General features: G+C 40.2%; 1 protein-coding gene and 1 long non-coding RNA gene across 5 annotated transcripts in view; one reads left to right on the top strand and one right to left on the bottom strand.

The window, feature by feature from the left end:
- Positions 1 to 17,879, top strand: part of LOC122549750 (uncharacterized) — a 97,589-nt gene extending 79,710 nt beyond the window's left edge. Inside the window, exons 2-3 of the long non-coding RNA XR_006311653.2 lie at positions 6,879 to 6,975; positions 17,773 to 17,879. This is a non-coding gene — a long non-coding RNA (uncharacterized LOC122549750). The remainder of the gene's footprint in view (positions 1 to 6,878; positions 6,976 to 17,772) is intronic.
- cdk6 (cyclin dependent kinase 6) overlaps positions 1 to 22,060 on the bottom strand; it is a 240,870-nt gene that overhangs the window by 66,023 nt on the left and 152,787 nt on the right. The window lies entirely within an intron of this gene.

Raw genomic sequence — 22,060 nt, 5'->3', positions numbered from 1 at the left:
ACTAAATAGGTTGATGAGAAAATTCATTTCTAACACTTTGTAGTACTGTCCCACCTGTTCTAGAGGTTTTAATAATAGTTTTTAAACATTGACCATCAAGCCCTGAGGACCTGCATGCAATGCCACAATTAGTTTGATGGTTCCATACATTTGGTTAAGAGCTATGAATGCTGTCTTCAGAGGTGATATTTTCCAAGTTCACCATGAGCTTCTGCCACAGCTAAATCACCACACCTCCATTACTCACCTACCAACAGTCTCTATTAAACAGGATATGTATCTAATATTCCATGTTTCACCTTAGCCTCATAAAACAGCTACCCATGTGTCACAAAATATATACACGGTCATCTTTCAACCATGACAAGCACATTTGCCAAACACAATGAATGACTCACTGGCAAAGAAGAGACCCACCTTAGCCTACCAAGTCCAGGCCATTCTCTCTACAACAACCTGATCAGTCACATTTACCTGCTATATGCCCAAGTTTAAATTTACCCTGCAAGTTTATTTCTCTTAAATGCCTATCCAATTTTCTTTTGCATATTCATATCGTTGCTCCCACTACCCCTTGGAGGTGATAAATTTTAGGCTCTTATTATTGCTTGCCTTTAAAAAGATCATCTTCGAATCCTCCATGATTTTTTTATACAAAAGCCTTAAATTCATGTTCCATTGTTCTTGCATCATTAACTTATCTAAACATGTTAAAATCTTATACTCTATCAGATCTCCCCTTACTCTTTGTTCCCAGTAGCATTATTACAGCCTTTTCAACCTAATCTAGTAGTTAAAATCCTTACATTTAGAACCATTTTGGTAAATCTCTTATAATCCTCCCATAGAATCATAAAACCCTTACAGTGCAAAAGAGGCATTCGGCCAAGGGGTCCACACCGATCCTCCAAACAGCATCCCACTCATACCGCAGAGCCAACCTCCCACCCTATCCAGGTAACCCCACATTTAGCACTGCCAATCCACATAACTTGCACATCGTTGGATTGTGGTAGGAAACCACAGCACCTGGAGGAAACCCACGCAGATACGGGGAGAATGTGCAAACTCCACACAGTCACCTAAGACTGGAATCGAGCCCAAATCCCTGGCACTGTGAAGCAGCAGTGCTAACCACTGAACCATGTTGCCCTCTCTTGGTGCTCACATGTTTGCTAAAGTGTGGTGACAAGAACTCGTCACAATACTTCAGTTGTGGTCTAACTAAAGCTTTAAATGTTCAACACAAACTTCCCTTGTACACAATTATTCAAGTAGCCCAAGATCTAAAATGCTTTGTCATTTGCTCAATATGACCTGCCACAATAAAAGGTATATGCGCATGAATGCCAAAGTCATTATCACTCTCCAGAACTGTGTATATAGTCTACATTGTCTCCCTCTAAGGCTTCTGCCAAAATCATTGCACTTTTCAGTCACAGCTGACAATGTCAGACTTTTGATGCAAGTAGTTCCGGTCCTGGCAAAACTGAAACAGCTGGTGGTAATGGGGGAAATCGAGCAGCTGTCACAACCATAAATGAAACGTTTTTTGGACCCGAAGAGAGACCAGATCACAGTAGGACACGGCATAATATTATGGGGAGCAAGAGTGATTGTTCAAACAAAGGTTGCTGCCAGATATTGGCTGAACTCCACCAGGATCATCCAGAGTTTTCAAAATGAAGATGTTGGTGAGAAGTTATGTCTGGTAGCCAGGAATGGATGCAGATTGGTGCATAGCCACATTGGTGGCGCAGTGCCCAGAATGTCAACAAGGACAAAAATTATCACCAGTAGCTCCCACACATTTGTGGAATGGCTGATTAAACCCTGGACGCAGTTACACATTGAGTATACAGGTCATTTCATGGGAGCAATGTTTTTCATCATTGTGGTCACCCACGCAAAATGGCTGGACGTGCATAGAGTTCATTTGTCAAATCACAGGGATGATGATAGAAAAACTGTATGCATCGTTGCAATAAATGGATTCCAAGAAGTGTTGATCACGGATAATGGGCCATCATTTACGAGCAGGGAATTTGAGTTTTCCCTAAAGTTGAATGGTATTCGTCATATAAAGACAGCTCCATATCATCTAATGGTTTGGCAGAAGGAGCAGGTGAAAAGACACAGCCTACAACTTGACTAAATGCCAAAGTGTCCTAGTTCCTACTTCATTATAGGACTGCCCTTTATGCAATTACAGGGATAGCACCAGCAGAGTTGCTGATGGGGAGAAGACTCCGCATGAGGTTAAATCTAATCTTCCTGGGCCTGCTGGGGTGGTGGGCAGGGGTTGAAGTGTGTGAAACGGCATCAGGAACGACAATGCCAGACACAAGACACTGCTAAGCGACAGACAGTGTACTTCAGGGAACGAAGTTTCATATAGGAACTATGAGAATGGCCCTGCATGGGTAACTGGCATGGTCAACGCATGATCAGGTCCAGTCAAAAATAAAATTAAGGTAGGTGCAACAGTCCTGAACAAGCACATGGACCACATGAAAGCCGCAAACTCGAAAACTGTGCAGGAACAAAACATGCCTGGCTTGTTGATAGCCTTCTGGAATGTTCCAGAACCCATGGGTTTTCTCTTTGTCAAGCATTGAAGATTCCTCAGAATCGGAGATGGATATGGTGGATGTCATGCCTTGATGCTTTTGCAGCTTGAAGAGGAAAATGAATTTCTTCTGAGCCGCTCTGGGCACAAGAGGAAAGCTACTGCATGTTACGCATTGCCCTTATCAGAGGCAAAGTTGGAGGAACCTAACCCAGTGCTAAAGCGCCCCAGGAAAAGCTACCACAACAAAGAAAGAACTGGCCTGTGTCCTTTGACTCTGGGGGGATGTAATAATTGTAACGGGGTCACTCAGATGGACCTCAGGATATGAGTTTTCTGATTGGGACCGTTAATCTGGTCCAATGAGGGAGCCCTGGCAGACAGATAAGAACAAGAGGGTCAGACATCCTGTGCACTCAGAGCTGGCTCTGATAGAGCTGGATCAGTGCCAAGGATTGTCCACAGGTAAATAAAATGGTGATTTGGTGATGGGATCATGGCCTCTGAGGAGTTATTTCAGGTCCTTGACAGGAATCTGTAGCTCCCATACTGCAGATGCTGCACAACCCAATTTTGCAACTAAGGACTCATTCTGCTTGTTAGACTTTCAAACTTACTTGGAAGGAAAAACTAACCCTAACCCAATAGTGTACAAACAACTCACACATCTTTTATCATTTCTACTTTATAGTTTATGATTCAGCTTATCAGCCTATTTAAAATTTACAAGCTGCATCTTCTTTTAAAAACAAAAGGTGCAATCTGTTCATTCAAAGGTGAGCTGATAACATTTCAGGAAACCCAGGGTGGCAAAGCACTAAATACGCTATTTTTTTCCTGCCAAAATTAGTACCTTTGTGCATTGCTTTGCCTAAAGGTTTTAAATATTGACATTTGAAACCCTGAGAAAATGCTTCCTGTATCCAAGACCATTGTGTAACTATTGAAAGTAATTAACTCCATGAGAACATGCGATCTTCTAGCTGCCAGAACTTATAGAGTAGCCTGGGAAAATCCCACAGGGAATGGAAAGCTGCAAATTTTCTAAGAATTATATTTATATCCCTTAACAACATGTCCTAAAAGTATTCCATTTTTTACATAACCTCTTTTATGCACACCATATTTGTTCAAGCCATTCATCACCTATGACTTTTTTTTGCTTGCCTGTGTTTTTACGTAGTTCTGTTATAGTGTGTGTTTTTTTAAAATTCCACAATCTGGGCTTGCTGACATGTATTGCTCATTCCTAGTTGTCCTTGACTGGAGCCAATAACAATCCAATGAAAATGAAAAAACAAAAGGAAATAAATTATCTCACAGTGGCGAACAGCCTCCGTTTCAATTCACCTGACTAATGAGCAAACTTTTCCGACTAATGAGCAAACTTTGACTTGATCCTGGTGTGCCATGGGTGTCTTTCTGTAAAATTGTGAATACATTGCCTATGCTTTTTATCCCATTGAAATCAATGAAGAATAATTACTGGGGGAGAAAAACGCATATGATTTTGTTCTAACGTGTGTGTGTGTGGCACCCTGTTAATAGCAGAGAGACTCAAAAGGCTCTGCCTAACTTGGCTATATAAGACTAGTGACAGACTTTAAGTCTGTGCTTCTGCTGATAGCAGAAGTGTTGCTTTTTGTTCATACCTCTGGTTTCTGGGAACTTTGAGTGCAAGGGCCAACCCAAATAAACAAAGTAACATTCTTAAGCTGCAGAAAGAAGTTCAGCATGGATTGGCCACTCCTGATCTTATGGACTTAGTATTGAGAGATAAACACCTGCACCTCAGATACACTTTGCATATTGAACAAGTGAATAGTGGCATTCCAGTGCACGACACAGAAAAAGACAGTGACTGTGAACACTGCAATACATTTTCCATGATCGAAGGATGAAACAACAAACACACGGAAGTCACTGTTAATAATGTCACCACCCAAATGATTAAGGTTTCATTTACAGTACATTAATATAAACTTGAATTTGATAACTGTTGGTGTCTATTATATGGAAACAGAATACAGTTCATTGCATGGACACACAACTACCATGACATTTCCCCATTTCAAGAACTGATGGCAAAGAGGAATTTTTCAAATTAATGCGACAGCCTACTGGCTTGATCCAAAGCACTGCCACAGGGTAACTTGAAAGACAAAATAACTTAATGGTGGAGAGAGTGGTAATTCTGATGACACACCAAACATCATGTTAATCCAAAAAAGTAAGATTAGATTAGATTGGATTACTTAGAGTGGAAACAGGCTCTTTGGCCCAACAAGTCCACACCGACCCTCCAAAGTGCAACCCACCCAGACCCATTCCCCTACATTTACCCCTTCACCTAACACTACGGGCAATTTAGCATGGCCAATTCACCTGACCTGCACATTTTTGGATTGTGGGGGGAAACCGGAGCACCCGAAGGAAACCCACGCAGACATGGGGAGAATGTGCAAACTCTACACGGAACACTTATGAAGTTCACTCTTTCATGTTTTTCTTTTTGGTTAATTATAAGACCAGGTTAAACAATACAATACAAATATGCAAATATTGCTTAGCAATAACAGGGTCTTTTCACTTTATAAGTTCCCATGTCTGAAGGCAGTGAAGCAGCTTGAATGACAGACAGATAAGAACAATAATGCTGGCCAGTAATGAATGGCAGATAAAAGAGCCCAAGTTGGATATGATTAAATGACAACATTTTACACATTCTTTTCTGGTGAGAAAGTTGTCCCATTAGCTCAAGACAGGCAGCTACAGTACAGCAGACATTTAGTACCATAGAGAATGCAAAGTTTTGCACGCTGAACTACTGACTGGAGACCTCAAATGCACTTTTATCAATACAATGTTTCCTCCTCTCCCACTCCACGCGCTATAAAAATAAATGTATGTTTTATGCTCTTCAGTTTTCCTTAATTAAAAACAGGAGAGTGGTGTTCAATGCACATAAAGCTTCTGCAGGACTCTCAGCAATGTGCCAATGTTTACAATCCCCCCCGGGTGGGAAATACAGGGTGAAAGGCCTTTGATGGCATGCCTTTGAATTCTCAATTGTAGCTGCCGTGACCCCTCTACTCTCATACTTTAAGAGGAATTCTCCATTTAACTGTTCAAATGCTGCTCCAAACAATTTTTACAAAAAATCAGAGCCCTGTTGAAGTACTTGTCCCAGCAAATAAAACACTTCGCGCGCGTGTCCACCCCACCCCCCCCCCGAAAAGTAAATCCTAAATCCAATGACACCAATGAAAGAAAATCATTTCATGCTGCAAACCAAAGTTTAAAAGAAAACTGGAAAATAACAAGGAAACACATTAAACATTACTGGAGCCACCAGGCAAAAGCAGCAACAGGGGAAAAAAAAACTGACATAGAAAATATGCTCTATTCAAAAATCTCAACATTTAATAAGCAGAGCTCAAAAGGAATGTTAGGGGGCCCCAGCTTGTGAACAAAGAAAGCTCAGTTTAGCTCTTCCTGCACACCACTCCCCCCCCTCCCCACTGTTCCCCCCACCTCCTCCGCCACCCAGCCCCCTCAGTGCTACCACATCCGCATATCGTTAGTGGAAAATTCCTGAGATATGTTGTAATTTTTGCTTTTTTTCCCCCAGTACAGTCAAAACTTTAATGTCCAGATGACATTTTCCCAATTTATCCTCACTGAATTGGCTTTTTGCCCATCTTGGTGAATAATTAATCCACCAGGAAAAAAAAAGTACACTCCCAGGCAACTGGCATTCTGACAGGAAATACCAAATACAAAGTATGATGCGTTGTTTAGCTATTTTGCTTGCCCATAGGCCACCCTGTTCTACGTGTAATCTATCTATTGGCACACTCCATTTTTGACATTGAGCAGAGATTTGTCATTCCCAGAATATGTCACGCAAAGGCATTTGTCCGAATTTTCGCCTGTGAATGTGATAGTGGTGAAGTTCCAAATGTTTGGTACATTATGTAGTAGATCAGTGATGCCAAGTACAGTATGTTGTTCTAGAGATGGATATTCAAAAGTGTACAGAGGTGAAATTTACACAATAATACTTCAAAAGCATTTTCACTTTATATTACATATAACTGTTTCCTTTGCAGCTGACCAGCATGGCTGTTGGATACACTGTTCTGAACAGTCATACATCATCTCTTTAAGCGAGATTGATGAGCTTTTACATATGGAATTCTGCCAACTTAGTGCTCACGATTACTCTGAAAATGAATGTTAAACTTGAGGTATAATTGCATGTGTGGGGACCAAAAAGTAACTTCACATTTAACTTCTGATTTTTCAGTTTGCACTGGGAAATATGGAAAGTTACTCAGGAACATGGTCCTTTTCCTGTGACAAAGACCTAGTCACCAAAATGTACCTGCTATAAAACATCACAGGTAAAAATGGGTTCTTATATCAAACCCTCTATCATTGCGGTTTAAAAGTGAAAGACTTGGGGCACATCCACAATCCATTGAGAACACTGCATTTATTTAAAGTGGCAGTTTTAAAGTGTTTAAACATCTCAGTGGAGAGGCAGACTACACCACTGGGAGTTGGCCATCCTCTGTTAGTCATGGCCACTCTCTCCATCTTCCTGCCACCTCTGGCCTCCTTGCTCCCGCAAGTTGACCCTATCACCAATTGCCATTTTCAGAAACTGTTTCTTGGTTTTAACATCCATTTTGGATTGCTACAATGCAGAGAATAGAAGAAAATCACTTTGCTCAGCTATTAGCGACATACAATGAATTCTTCTTGCCTCTCTGCGAGGTCATGATCTCTGCTTTTGTCCTGTTAGAATAGTGGATGCATAGGTTAACTGTTAGCAAGGAATATACAATGTTCAAATATTTAGTACACTGATGCCTTACCTCTTTTTTTCTAATCCAGAGAATGAGAGTTCAAAACTATAGCAGTTTGAGGTTTGAATTTTGTTTAAAAAAAGTTCAAAATGTAAAAAAGGACAGTAATCAAGAAGTAGCTGGGTTGTTATTTTAAAAAAAATCTAGTGTACTAATGTTGAGCGGCACTGTGGCTCAGTGGTTAGCACTGCTGCCTCACAGCACCAAGGTCCCAGGTTCAATTCCTGCCTCGGGTGACTGTCTGTGTGGAGTTTGCACATTCTCCCCGTGTCTGCGTGGGTTTCCTCCCTCAGTCCAAAGATGTGCAGGTCGGGTGAACTGACCATGCTAAATTGCCCATAGTGTTAGGTGCATTAGTCAGGGGAAACGGGTCTGGGTGGGTTACTCTTCGGAGGGTCGGTGTGGATTTGTTGGGCCGAAGGGTCTGTTTCCAAACTGTAGGGAATCTAATCTAATCTAATTTAAAGAAGTGAATCTGCTATTTTTGCCTACTCTGGCCTACATATAACTCCAACCATACATTGTTAGCAAGAACTTCCCCCATTCCCAGAACTGATCGGGTGGAGGCAGAAAGGATCCTGTTATCTTCAAGTCTCTGCTGGGGGACAATTAATTCCACCTGTAATTTCTACTTTTATATCTCATTCCTCTTATGATTACTGGGATTTCATTTTTTGTGTTTCGGTCCTTGTCTGCAACCACAGTTTTTAATTATAGATCTAAAAAAATTAGCTGGAGGATTGCGTAGTAAAACTGGTTAAATATAGCCTTTTCACTTCTGAGACTTGGATTTGCATCTATCCCAGACAAATGGGATGAACATTTCCTCTCTCTGCCAGCTATAAGTATCCTCTGCAAAATGAATTTGAGCAGGCTTAATCCAGAACCTAATGGATGTTGACTATTACAAAGCTAGCCATGAGACATTAGGGATGGCAGATGTGGAAAAGTGTACGAGGAAGAGTTTTTCTCAGGCCAGAGGTCTATGTATAAACATACTAACATATTCTGTATTTCTTACCTTTGTTTTCAGATTTGTCCATAACTTCCATTCTCTCCTACATAACAAATTCTTCCAGCCCTTTAACCTTCAGAGTTGAATGGGTTGAAATTTAATAGGCAGGACATTCCGAAACATTAACAATATTGAGAGCTGATAGATCACATCTGATTGTTGTGCATCGCCGATTGCTAAAATGTGTGGCATGTATGTAAGGAAATAGCTTGCCATGATTTTCCAATATTTCTGAGATATGGAAGTGCAGAAAAATTGGCAAGTGGAAAATGTGATACAATTATTCAAGAAAAGGTATAAAGCCAGTCATAATAACTACACACGCGATAGTTTAACTTCAGTGGTGGGTAAAGTATTAGAAACAATAATTGGGGAAAAAAAAGTCAATAGGTAATTGGAGATGTTTGAATTAGTTAAGGGAGCCAGCACAGATTTGTCATAGGCAGACAGTGCTTATTAAGCAAGATGAATTTTTGATGAAGTAACCCAGCAGGTTGCTGAAGGAAAACAACGTATGTTATATGAACATCCAATTAAAAAAAAACTTGACAAAATACCACACAAAAAGATTCAGAAAACTAATCATGAAATGGGAGAGACAGTGGAAAGAAATTTGGTAATAACAGCAAGTCATGGTACATAGTTGTTTTCCAGACTGGGAGATGTAGACAGAAGTGTTACGAGGGTCAGTGCTAGGATCCATGTGGTTTGTTTCTCTCTATATGTAATATCACTTGAATAATGTATTATAGAATAGAATTTCAAAATTTGCTGATGGTACCCAAGTTCTAGGTATGGTAAAGAGTGAAGATGTAAGCAATCAATTGTAACAGACTACAGATAAGCTAACAGAATGACCGGACAAGGAGAGATGAAACTGAATACAGAAAGTAAATGAAGAATTTTTCTCCTTGGAAAAAAGGAGATTGACAGAACATCTGATACGAACATAGAAGAGATAGATGTTCTATGCTTGGGGTGGCACGGTGGCTCAGTGGTTAGGCTGTTGCCTTACAACGCCAGGGACCAGGGTTCAATTCCTGCCTTGGGTGACTTCCTATGTGGAGTTTGCACATTCTCCCTGCGTCTGTGTGGGTTTTCTCCAGGTGCTCCAGTTTCCTCCCACAATCCAAAGATATGCAGGTTACGTGAATCGGCCCTATTAAAATTGCCCATAGTGTTCAGGGATGTGTAGGTTAGGTGTATTAGTCTGGGGTAAATGTAGGGCAGTGGGGGAATTGGGTCTGGGTGGGTTACCCTTCGAAGGTCGATGTGGATTTGTTGGTCTGAACTGCCTGTTTCTATATATTGTGTTCCTACCCTGCTACTCGAGTAGGCTATTCGAACCCTCAAGACTGCTCCGCCATTTAATAGGATTGTGGCCGATCATCAAACACAAAACCTTAATCCCCATACCCCTTGATCCCTTTCGCCACAAAAGTTATTTCCACCTCTCCCCTGAAAACACAATGCTTTGACCTCAATCACTTCCTGCGGCAGTGAATTCCAAAGGCTCACCACTTTCTGGATGAAGAAATTTCTCCTCATCCCAGTCATCAAAGGTTTACCCCTTACCCTTCAACTATGAACCTGCTTCTGGTCTTCCCCACCAGCATGAACATCCTTCCTGCATCTAACCTGTCTAGTCCTGTCAGAATTTTATTGGTTTCTATGAAATCCCCTTCATTCTTCTCAATTTCAGTGAATATAATCCTAACCAACTCAATTTCTCTGTATGTATCAGTCCTGCCAGCCCAGGAATGAATTTGGTAAACCTTTGCTACACTCCCACTATAGCAAGAGCATTCTTCCTCAGATAAAAAATAAATTATAGGAGGACCCAAACCTGCAATCATCTGCTAGCACCAAAGTTAAACACTGAAGTCAGACATCTTATCTATTAGGCTATGTCAAAAGCCGTAAGAGATTGTTACACACTTATATAAAAGTGAACAAAGAAAAACTATTCTCATTAACTGATGACACAAGGACACAGATTTAAGGTCTTGGGAAAGAGTTGCAAGGGTGTTGTCAGCAACAATTTTTTCACATGAATTGGTAACAGCCTGCAATCTGGTGTTTATGACGGTAGTGGAAGCAGTAACTATAAATAATTTCAAAACAAAAAAATGGATGGGCACTTGAGGGAAATAAACTTGTAGGGCTATGTAAACAGAGCAGGAAATGCATTTAACTGGATTGTTCTATGGAGTGTCAGCAAAGACTCGATAGGCTCGAAAAGCACGGCACTGCAAAATGCACAGCAGATTAGGCAGCAACGTCGACTCTCCTGTTCCTCAGATGCTGCCTGACATACTGTGCTTTTTCCAGAGCCACGCTGTTCGACAGACTCTCCAGCATCTGCTTCCTCCCTTCACGGCAGTAATTACACTATCTCCGAGCTTCTTCAATTTTTCACAGATCATTTCTAATTTGAATTGCTAATTATTGGTAGCTGTATCTTCAGCTGCGGACCTCAGCTCCAGTCTTCCCTTGCAATCTGATTCTTTGGTTAAGCATCTATTGTACTATCCCTATGTGATTCAGCATTAAATTTTTATTGAGAATGCTTCTTTGAAGTATCTCGAAATGTTTTGCTACAATGAACACATCTTTTAATTGCAAACTGTTGTTACGTGATACGATCCTGTTAAGCACTTGTTATATTTATGAAATTGGAGCACCTAGCAATTAAGCAATTATTCAACACTTTTAAACAAAAATAAACTTTATTAAAAATCAAAAAGAAATAATGTAATTCCATTCCACACTTGGATGAATTGACAGAAATTATGTTAAGTCAGAGGGGAGTGATGCTGCATCTTTGAAAGGAGTTGTGCACTTCAGGTAGGTCTCAGACTACAGCTTCCAGTTAAGGGAATATTAATGAAACTTCATGCAGACTGCATTATGATACTGGATTAGTAATCCAGAGACCCAGAAAATGATCTGGGACCTAAATTCAGATCCTATCACAGTAGATGGTGGAGGTGAATTCAAACAAATCTGAAATTAAAGCTTTAATGATGACTATGAATCTATTGTTGATTGGTATAAAAACCCATCTGGTTCATGCAGGTCCTTCAGGGAAGGAAATCTATCATCCTTACATGGCCTACACGTGACTACAAATCCACAGCAACTAAATTAACTGCCCTCTGAAATGCCTGAGCAACTAAACAGTTGTATCTAATGATTAAAATGTCTTAAAAAAAGGGAACCAAAGTGGATTGACCACCCAGCACTGAACTAGACACTGGAATGGACAATTATCAACCTTACAAAGCCCACCTTCCTAACATTTGGGGCTAGTACCAAGATTGGGAGAGCTGATTCTCAGAATAGTCAAGCAACAGCCTGATATAAATCATAGTCATGGCACCTTATAGAGAATGTCACACAACATCATTACATTCCTGGACATGTGTGGTGCCACCAGAAGGACAGATCCAGCTGAGTCTCAGCATTCTCCCATGAATTATGCATAGATTTGCCTTTTTTGACCTTTTCAAATCCATCAGCTCACACTTCTTCAGGTTGAATTCTATCTGCTTTTGTCTTCTGTTATCTGGCAACTTGCTACACATGGGACAGGGAACAATGTCATGTAGCATATTACAATATAAAGCAGCATCAAGCATACCTAACAACAAGGTGTCAACCTCTTAATTGTCCAGATATGTTCTGTCCGCAAAACAAAAGCAGAATCAAACCAGTCCATTTACTTCCATGTAAGTCTACTCTCCATCAAAGTAATGAGTCATGAACAGTGCAACAAGCAATGTTTTATCAGTGATAACTCACTCATGGGCGATCCGTTTGGATTCCTCCAAAGTCACCCAACTCCTGGGCTCATTACAGCTTTCACCCAAACACAGTCAAACAGGACTGGAGTCCAGCGGGTAGGTCAGAGTGATTGCCCTAGATATCAAGGCAGCACTTGACAAAGTATGATATCAAGCAGCGAACAAAACTGGAGTTAATAGAAATTAGGAGAAAACTTACCCATTGGTTAGCACAAAGGAAAATGGTTGCAGTTGTTGGAGATCAAACATTTCAGCTCCAAGATATCATTACAGGCGTTTCTCAGATTAGTGTCCTAGACCCAATTGTCTTCAGCTGCTTCATCAATGGCATGCCCTCCATCATAAGGTCAGAATTGGGGATGTTCACTGATCATTGCACAATGTTGCCCACATTAACTTTCAGAAAAAGCATAAAAATCTACTTCAATCAATAGAACTATGCACGAGATTTCATGCTTCCTTTAAATCACCCATACGAGGGAACAAATTGCAACATTTCCAAGTTGGCTGATGATATAAAACTGGGCAGGATTGAGAATTATGAAGAGGATGTAAAGAGGTTGAAAGTAATATAGTATAGACAAGTTATGAATGGGCAACACAAACATTACAACGTGGCTAAATGTGATGTTATTCATTTTGGTGGGAAAAACAGAAAGGAAGAGTATTATTTAAATTGTCATCCATTGAGGAGTGAGTGTATACCAGTTAGCCAATGAAAGGTGGTCAGGCAGGTGCAGCAAGCAATTAGAAAGGCAAATGGTACACTGGCCTTCATTCCAAGAGATTTGAGTTGAGAAGTAGGGACATCACACTGCAGTTATATACGGTTTTGGTGAGAGCACGCCTGGAGTATTATAAGAATGGATATACTTGCCATGAGGGAGCTCACTGGAATTTCATTCAGCTCATACTGGTGACAGTAGCACCATCCAATGAGGAGAGCCTGATTTGACTGGGCTAACATTCGTTAGATATTGGAAGGTTTAAAATTCTAACAGGACTGAACAGACTCGATGCAGACTGAGGAGTCTACAAGCAGGGGGCATAGTCCCAGGATAGAGTGTAGACCAGTGAAGAGAGTGAGGTAAAGAAAAGTTTCTTCATTTAAAGCGTCGTGATCCTGTGAAATTCTCTTCACAGAAGGCTGGATGAATAGGTCACCAAAAACATTCAAGAAAGAGACAAAACATTTTTAGACTTTAAAGGCATCAAGGGGTAGAGGGATAAAGCAGGAATATGGCATTGAGATAAAGAATCAGTCTTGATCATACAGGATGGCGGAGCAGAGTTGAAGGGCCAAATGGCCTAATCTGCTCCTAATTTGTATGTTTTTAAATAAAACACAAACTTGATGACATTTAGAATGAATTAAAGAAAACAAATTCAATTATCTTAAGAGAAGAAATGGGGTTAAGTAAGGAGCAAATTTAAAGGCCTAACATATGTGGGAATAAGTTATAGTGTTGTTAAGGTGCCTTAATGTTATTTATTTCTGCAGGGATCAATGGCAGGTAGGTCATAATCCTCTGGAGATTAGATTAGTTTTAAAAAAAATTCTCAACTACAGCTATTTTCAGAAGGAAAACTTCAATTTACAGTCTCTTGACTGTGGATCTTTCAATCTATTGTTTTAATTACTTTTTCAACACTTCCAAATTACCTCTGCTGGTTGCTTTACTGTGAGAACCATTATGGATTTTTCCATTAGTTTCAAAATAGGGTATTTTCAATTTTCTGTTCCATCAGAAAACTCAAACTGAGGTTAAACCTCACCTATATTCCACATAGCAATTGAAGAAGTTAGGCTTTTCACACGGTTGCACTGCAGATCCCTCTGTCATTTATTTTGCTTTCTTTGTGTATTGAAGTGCAAACTGCATGTAGCTAACTTTCTCAATGATCAGCTAGATAAATTGAAACCAAGGGAGCCTTCTAAACTTGAGGACATAACCTGGTCCTGGATATCCTAAAATTGACTTTTAGGTTAACCATCCGACATTTATAATATTGCCTTAGCTCTGATGAAACTAATTCAGCAGGGGAATGGGAACCGAAGATGCAATTCGAGCATACAGGAAGTTGAGAGTAGTGAGGTCAGAATTAAGTTTCAAGGTTGCAAGGCGGCACCGACAAGCAAGAGGTTGGTTTGAAGTGTGTCGACTTCAACGCTAGGAGCATCTGGAATAAGGTGGGTGAACTTGCAGCATGGGTTGGTACCTGGGATTTCGATATTGTGGCCATTTCAGAGATGTGTAGAGCAGGTTCCGGGATTTAGATGTTTCAGTAAGAACAGAGAAAATGGTAAAAGAGGGAGAGGTGTAGCATTGTTAGTCAAGGACAATATTACGGTTTCAGAAAGGATGCTCGAGGACTCATCTACTGAGGTAGTGTGGGCTGAGATTGGAAACAGGAAAGGTTACCCTGTTGGAAGTTTTCTATAGGCCTCCGAATAGTTCCAGAGATGTAGAGGATAGGATAGTAAAGATAATCCTCGATAGGAGAGAGAGTGACAGAGTAGTTGTTATGGGGGACTTTAACTTTTCAAATATTGACTGGGAATACTATAGTTCAAGTTCTTTAGGTGGGTCAGTTTTTGTTCAATGTGTGCAGGAGGGTTTCCTAACAGTACGTAGACAGTCCAACAAGGCAAGGCCACATTAGATTTGGTACTGAGTAATGAACCCGGTCAGGTGTTAGATTTGGAAGTAGGTGAGCACTTTGGTGATAGTGACCACAATTTGCTTATGTTTACTTTAGTGATGGAAAGGGATCGGAATATACCACAGGGCAAGAGTTAGCTGGAGGGAAAAGGAAATTACGATGCAATTAGGCAAGATTTATGATGCATAAGGAAACTGTAGGGTATGGGCACAATTGAAAAGTGGAGCTTATTCAAGGACCAGCTACTGTGTGTCCTTGACAAGTATGTACCTGTCAGGTAAGGAGGAAATTGTCAAGCGTGGAAGCTGTGCTTTACTAAAGAAGTTGAATCTCTTGTCAAGAGGAAGAAGGAGCTTAGGTTAGGATGAGATGCGATGGCTAAGTTATGGTGCTTGAGAGTTACAAGTTAGCCAAGAAAGACCTAAAGAGAGACGCAAGAAGAGCCAGGAGGGGACATGAGAAGTTGTCGACAAATAAGACCAAGGAAAACCCTCAGGCTTTTTATAGGTATATCAGGAATAAAAGAATGACTACAGTAACATTAGGACCAATCAAGGATAATAGTGGGAAGTGAGCTGGTGTCAGAACAGATAGGGGAAACGCTAAATGAATACTTTTCCTCAGTATTCACACTAGAAAAAGACAATGTTGTCGAGGAGAATGCGGAGATACAAGCTACTAGACTAGATGGGATTGAGGTTCACAAGGAGGTGTTAGCAATTCTGGAAAGTGTAAAAATAGATAAATCCCCTGGGCCAATTGGGATTTATCCTGGGATTCTCTGGGAAGCCAGGGAGGAGATTGCAGAGCCTTTGACTTTGATCTTAATGTCGCCATTGTCTACAGAAATAGTACAAGATGACTGGAAGGTAGCAAATGTTAATGTTCAAGAAGGGGAGTAGACACAATCCTGGAAATTGTAGACTAGTGAGTCTTACTTCAGTTGTGGGTAAAGTGTTGGAAAAGGTTATAAGAGATAGGATTTATAATCATCTCGATAGGAATAAATTGATTAGGGATAGTCAACGTAGTTTTGTGAAGGGTAGGTCGTGCCTCACAAATCTTATTGAGTTCTTTGAGAAGGTGACCAAACAGGTGGATGAGGGTAAAGTGGTTGATGTGGTGTACATGGATTCCAGTAAGGCAGTTGAGAAGGTTCCCCATGTTAATCCACTGCAAAAAATACAGAGGCATGGGATTGAGGGTGATTTAGCAGTTTGGATCAGAACTTGGCTAGCTGAAAGAAGACAGAGGGTGATGGTTGATGAGAAATATTCATCATGGAATTCAGTTACTAGTGGTTACCGCAAAGATTTGTTTTGGGTCCACTGCTGTTTGTCATTCTTATAAATGACCTGGATGAGGGCACAGAAGGATGGGTTAGTAAATTTGTGGATGACACTAAGGTTGGTAGTGTTGCGGATAGTGACAAAGGATGTTGTAGGTTACAGAAGGACATAAATAAGCTCAGAGCTGGGCTGAGAGGTAGCAAATGGAATTTAATGTGGAAAAGTGTATGGCCATTCACTTTGGAAGGAGTAACAGGAATGCAGAGTACTGGGCTAATGGTTAGATTCTTGGTAGTGTAGATGAGCAGAGAGGTCGTGATGGTACAAAGATCCTTGAAAGTTGCCACCCAGGTTGATAGGTTGTTAAGGAGGCACGGGGTGCATTAGCTTTTATTGGTAGAGGGATTGAGTTTTGGAATCATGAGGTTGTGCTGCAGCTGTACAAAATTCTGGTTTTGTATACACTTAGGAGTATTTTGTACACTTCTGTTCACCCCATTATAGGAAGGATGTGGAAGCTTTGGAAGACGGTCAGAGGAGATTCACTAGGATGTTGCCTGATATGGAGGGAAGGTCTTATGAGGAAAGACTAAGGGACTTCAGGCTGTTTTCGTTAGAGAGGAGAAGGTTGAGAGGTGACTTAATTGAGACATAGAAGGTAATCAGTGGGTTAGATAGGGTGGACAGTGAGAGCCTTTTTCCTCAGACGGCAAAAGCTTGCATGAGGGGACACAGCTTTAAATGAAGTGGTAATGGATATAGGACAGATGTCAGAGGTAGTATGGCTGTGGAATGCACTGCCTGTAACAGTAGTAGACTCGCCAACTTTAAGGGTATTTAAATGGTCATTGGATATGCATATGGATGAGAATGGACTAGTGTAGGTTAGATGGGCTTCAGATTGATTTCACAGATCAGTGCATTATCATCGAGGGCTGAATGGTCTCTACTGCACTGTAAAGTTCTATGTTCTAAACAAATGGATTATACAAATCAGGGTTCACTAAATGCTTTTAAACTAATTTAGCTTGACCTCCCAAAACAGAAAAATCTCTCTGGACTGCCACTATTGTAAGAATGCAGAGATCATTTCTCCAGCTTCCCAGCTGAGTAACCTAAATGATATTTAATGATCTTACTATAAACAATGTCAAAATGGCCCCTGCACTTTCAGGATAATAGATCACAAGTTTGCTTTAGTTCATTTATCCGATTTACTATAATTCCTAAAACTAAAAATTGTGCAGCCAAACAAATGAACCAGATGTTCCTAATTCTGCGTACAGGAGGAAAGCCTGACCTTTCCATCTTCGCAAGAGGTAAAGCATTACCTTATAATGGACATTTACAATGAGTTGCTTCAGGTGGTATTGCAAGCCAAAGTTGATGATGGTAATCAAGAGGTGGAAATACCTGGAGGAGAAGGTGAATAGATATTGAATTCTGTACAAGAGAAAGGAGTACATTCCTCTGGCAGCATGTCATAGTCTCAGTTTTACAGAGTTTCTCTGCTCAGAAGCAAGGTTTCACTGTCTCCTACATATGTCATCTACAGATACAGTCATGGAAAACTCATTCCATTGCAACAGCATCACTCAGGCTTGCTGATGAAACCCAACTATCACTGGCTCAGACTGCAGGATCCTGGGCCAAGAAGGCAAAGCTGATCTTTACTGCTGATTTTTAATTCAATAATTATTTCTGAAACCTACTGGTATGTGAATATAAGATGAGAAAATACTTTGTTTGTGATGCCCTTCTTGTTGACTAGTTCACTGACAGTCATTGTCTACTCTCCAATGAAGTTTAAAGAAGTCATACTGGCCTTGAAGAATCAACTCTGCTTCTCTGTCCACAGATGCTGCCTGATCTGCTCAGTTTCCAAACATCCTCTGTGGTTGTTTCAGATTTCCAAAGTCCACAATATTTTGCCATTATTCAAATGAAGTAACCATTTAAGAAGGCTACCACAGAGTTACTAGTGAACACGTACTCACCAAACCAATATAGGTTAACATCTCTAGAAAGAATGTTAAAGATCAGTTGGTGATTTGCTTCCATTTTATATGCAAAGAGACAGAAAGAAGAAGTTTGTCAGGGGAGTGAAGACAGTATTCCAGTCTCTGGGTTCATCCAATGAGTATATAGCTTGAACTTTGCTCCAGTATTTTCTTTCATCTTCACAGTTATATTACCTTGTAATACACAAGCAGCCAAATAGCATCCTGTTTTCTGCATCAGTGAAGCAACTCATTGTAAAAATAGAAGCAGGAATAGTTTTTTTTTAAAACTAATTTTAGTTTTATATTCACATTACATTCAGTTTAAAGGGTCGGCAGGATTAGTAACAGGAGAGAATAAAATTGATGGTGACAGTAGAAAGAAAACAAAATAGTTTTAAGAAGCTGAGAGGAATGGTTATGGACAAAATATCCTGGCACATAACAGGATAAAACAGTCTGCTATAGGATAGCTATGAATTTGTTTGTGATGATTTGTTTGATCTAGGAGTTTAAGGATCAGAAACTGGTAAATTAAATGAAATTGGAAAGCAACATCATTGGGATTAAAAAAATGAATGCATACCAGAATTGAATGGAACTGTGACCAAAAATGCCAGTTGGCAGGAACAAGGTAAGCAAAAGACCATAATGAATAGAACTGATTAAATTTAAAAACAAACACTTTAATCAAAAGGTAGGATTTAGTAGGAATGTGAACAGGGAAGGAAGGGCGTATAAATTAATTTTAAAACATGATGGAATTAGAAAATTGAACAGTTAATCAAGATTGCCTTTTGATCCTTGATCTTTCTGCAGCAGAGTTCTACTAAGCCTAGTACATTGTGATGTAATAGACTGTGACTAGATCAAAGTATCATTACCAAAGAAGTATTCCCTTCTGTTGTTCCTCAATAACCTATTATTTATTCACTAACTGTCCATTTTAGGTTGTACATTAGGACTTTTTGTTTTACTGATAATTGTGTGAATCAGTAACTGAGAGAGTACACACCTTCTGACTTCCTTTTGATATTTTAATAATTATGCTTTCCCAAAACCAAGCATCATGATAAAATTAACAAAGTGGTGAGTATGCCAGTAATTGCAAGAAGTACATAAAATAGATTGATATTTGAAAAGCCATTGCTTATATCCATACTGTACCAATGGAACTCACCCAGTTTCTGTCAAATTAATATATTGTTAGAAGACAGTCTTCTTGTAGCAAGCTTATTGAGACCTGCTATGTCACATAGGCAACAACTCAGTTGTTTTAGGCATTTCATATAAATGTGCTTAAATGTTCATTCCTAAAATTGCAAAATGGAAAACTGACCTCCAACACTGAACCAAAAGCCTACCCCAATGTCATCCTCCTCAGATTTAGAGGTGAAGTGTTAATTAATGGACACTTAGGAACAGGGCTGAAGAATTCACTTATTCTAATTGGTAGGGCCCTCCAACATATCTACTGCCTTCTCATTACTTCCTTTCTTTCTCTCAGAACAATGAAAAGGTTCCTCTTCGCCGTCAGCAGACACCCCACCAGCATCCATATTCATTGGATCATCCTATGCAACATTTACCAATCTATTACGATTCCACCATAAAACATATCTTCCCTGGCCTGCTCCTTCAGTATTTTGAAAGGACCATTTCCTCCATGACATTCGTCCATTCTTCAGTTACCTCTAACACCATCACCCTTCCCTGAAGTACGTTTCTCTCCTAATGCAGAGGATGGAATACTTGAATTTCTGCCTCTTCCTTTTTCACCATCCTGTTTTCCAAGTTGAACAATAAGTTGGACCAAAAGGTCTGTTTCCATGCTGTACATCTCTATGACTCTATAATATTCACCTGTTTGATTGTACTTCAGAGTTTCACCTGTACGTCTTTATATTGTGTTCAATGTTCATGATGTGGCCTCTTCTATATTAGAGACCAAATGTTGAAAGGGTGGCTGCTTTGTGGGCTTAATGTATTCATAGGTGCCCTTCAGTCTGCAAGTATGCCCTTGACCTTCCTGCTGCTTGTGATTTTAATTCTCTGTTTCTGTCCATGGCCTGCAAGGAGTCCACTTTGGTTCAATGCAAGCTCAAAGTGCAGCATCACATCTTTTGTCTTTGCATTTGGCAGCCTTCTGTACTCAGTAGGGGGTTCAATAATTTTAGATCATTATATCTGGCTCCATCCTGTTCAAAGATCTTTTGTTTTTATTTGCTAGCTTGATTCTTTCCTTCGTGATGCATTCAAGTGGCTCCTAAAGAGCTATTAATAGTTCAGCTGGATATGAGCTTGGTTTTGTTACAGTCCCATGGCCACTCCTTCTAGCTTTCGCAGCATGAAATCTTGTTAGTTCATACCTCGTGTACTCTCACTTTCCCTTTTAATGTGCTTAACTCCTCCCTTTCTACCATCATAAGAAACTCTCATATTTCTACCTTTCTTCCGTTGTGATGAGAGGTAATTGTTCTGAAACACTGGATTTTCCATTTTGCAGCAATTTCATGCAGATTGCCATTCCGCTCTTTCCTTTCTTTTAAGGAAAGGGGAGAGCTCGGTATCTCCGACAGATGATTCTGATCAGGGTTCCTTCAGAGATGCAGAGCTGTAGTTTCTACTCTGGCAGATCTCTCCTGGATCAGGCCTGTCTGAGGAAAGCAAATCATACTCCCTTTCCACAGCATTCAGCTGAAACTTGAAGTCCGGAATCATACTTAGCCACATTGACAGCTAATGTCAAGCGATAAGCATATAAGCCAAGTGAAAGATTAGGGTGCTAGAAAGATAAGATGCCGGATGGGTTGGGTGTCAGGTTGAATAGTGTGGGAAGTGGGTAAGGGGGGGGGGGGGGGAGAATTGGGTGCAATTGGGCAAGGTGCCAAATGGGTAGAATGCTACATGGGTAAAGAATTAAACTTTTATGTTTTTCTAAATGTTAATAGTCCCTAACTAAATCATAACAGCTAATTTTACTTCAGCGCTTCCCAAATCCTTTCCTGAAACCTGATTTTACTGTCTCAGACTTGATGTGATGTGGGGTGAAAATTTGAAGATTACAAGCATTCTTGAGTGGAGGGGAGTAAACAGACGTGTGCCTACCACTTGTACCTTCAGCTCTATTAGCTTCTCCTGCACCTCCCAACTCCTTCATGACTTCACCTCTCCCTCCTTCGCCTCCCATTTTTCTTCTATTTCACCACTCCCATTTCTCTTCCTTCATTACTCCCTCTCTGCCTGCTCATTCCCCTACCTCCTAAAACTTGATCCCTCTTTCTTTCTTCCCCAACTCTCTCAAGAGTTAACGTTTTGAGTTGGACTCAAAATATAAACCGGTTTCCTTCCCACAGATTATATCAGACCTGCTAAACTTCTCCAGCAATTTGGTTTTGTTTCAGATCTTGTTTTATTTTAGCTTCAGTTTGTAGGATATTTGATGATCAGTGATATTTAGAATGTATATGGTTTTCTGTTTTAAGTACAAATTTCCAATTTTTTTGCACTGATTGACAAACTATTGCATCTCCTAACAGGTGAGCTATATAGTTACAAAAACAGAAACTGCTGGAAAAGCTCAGCAGGTCTGGCAGCATCTGTGGAGAGATACCAGTTAAAGTTTAGGGTCCAGTGACCCTTCCTCAGAACTGTCAGTAAATCATCATTCAATCATTGTTACTGAGGCAAAATCCTGAAACTATATAGATTACAGCATTGCTGGGTCACCTTCGCCACATGAACTGCAATGGTTTAATATAACCATTTCAAGGGCAGCTAGAGGCTATAAATGCCACCTTTGCTTGTGATGCTAACATCCGAAGGATGAATACACCGGCAAAC

This window comes from Chiloscyllium plagiosum, unplaced genomic scaffold (assembly GCF_037043375.1).
Source record: "Chiloscyllium plagiosum isolate Xiang-an unplaced genomic scaffold, Cpla_swu_hap1 HiC_scaffold_5, whole genome shotgun sequence".
Lineage (NCBI taxonomy): Eukaryota > Metazoa > Chordata > Chondrichthyes > Orectolobiformes > Hemiscylliidae > Chiloscyllium > Chiloscyllium plagiosum.
Note: the sequence above shows the minus strand (reverse complement) of the source record. Positions and strands in the feature narration are given on the sequence as shown.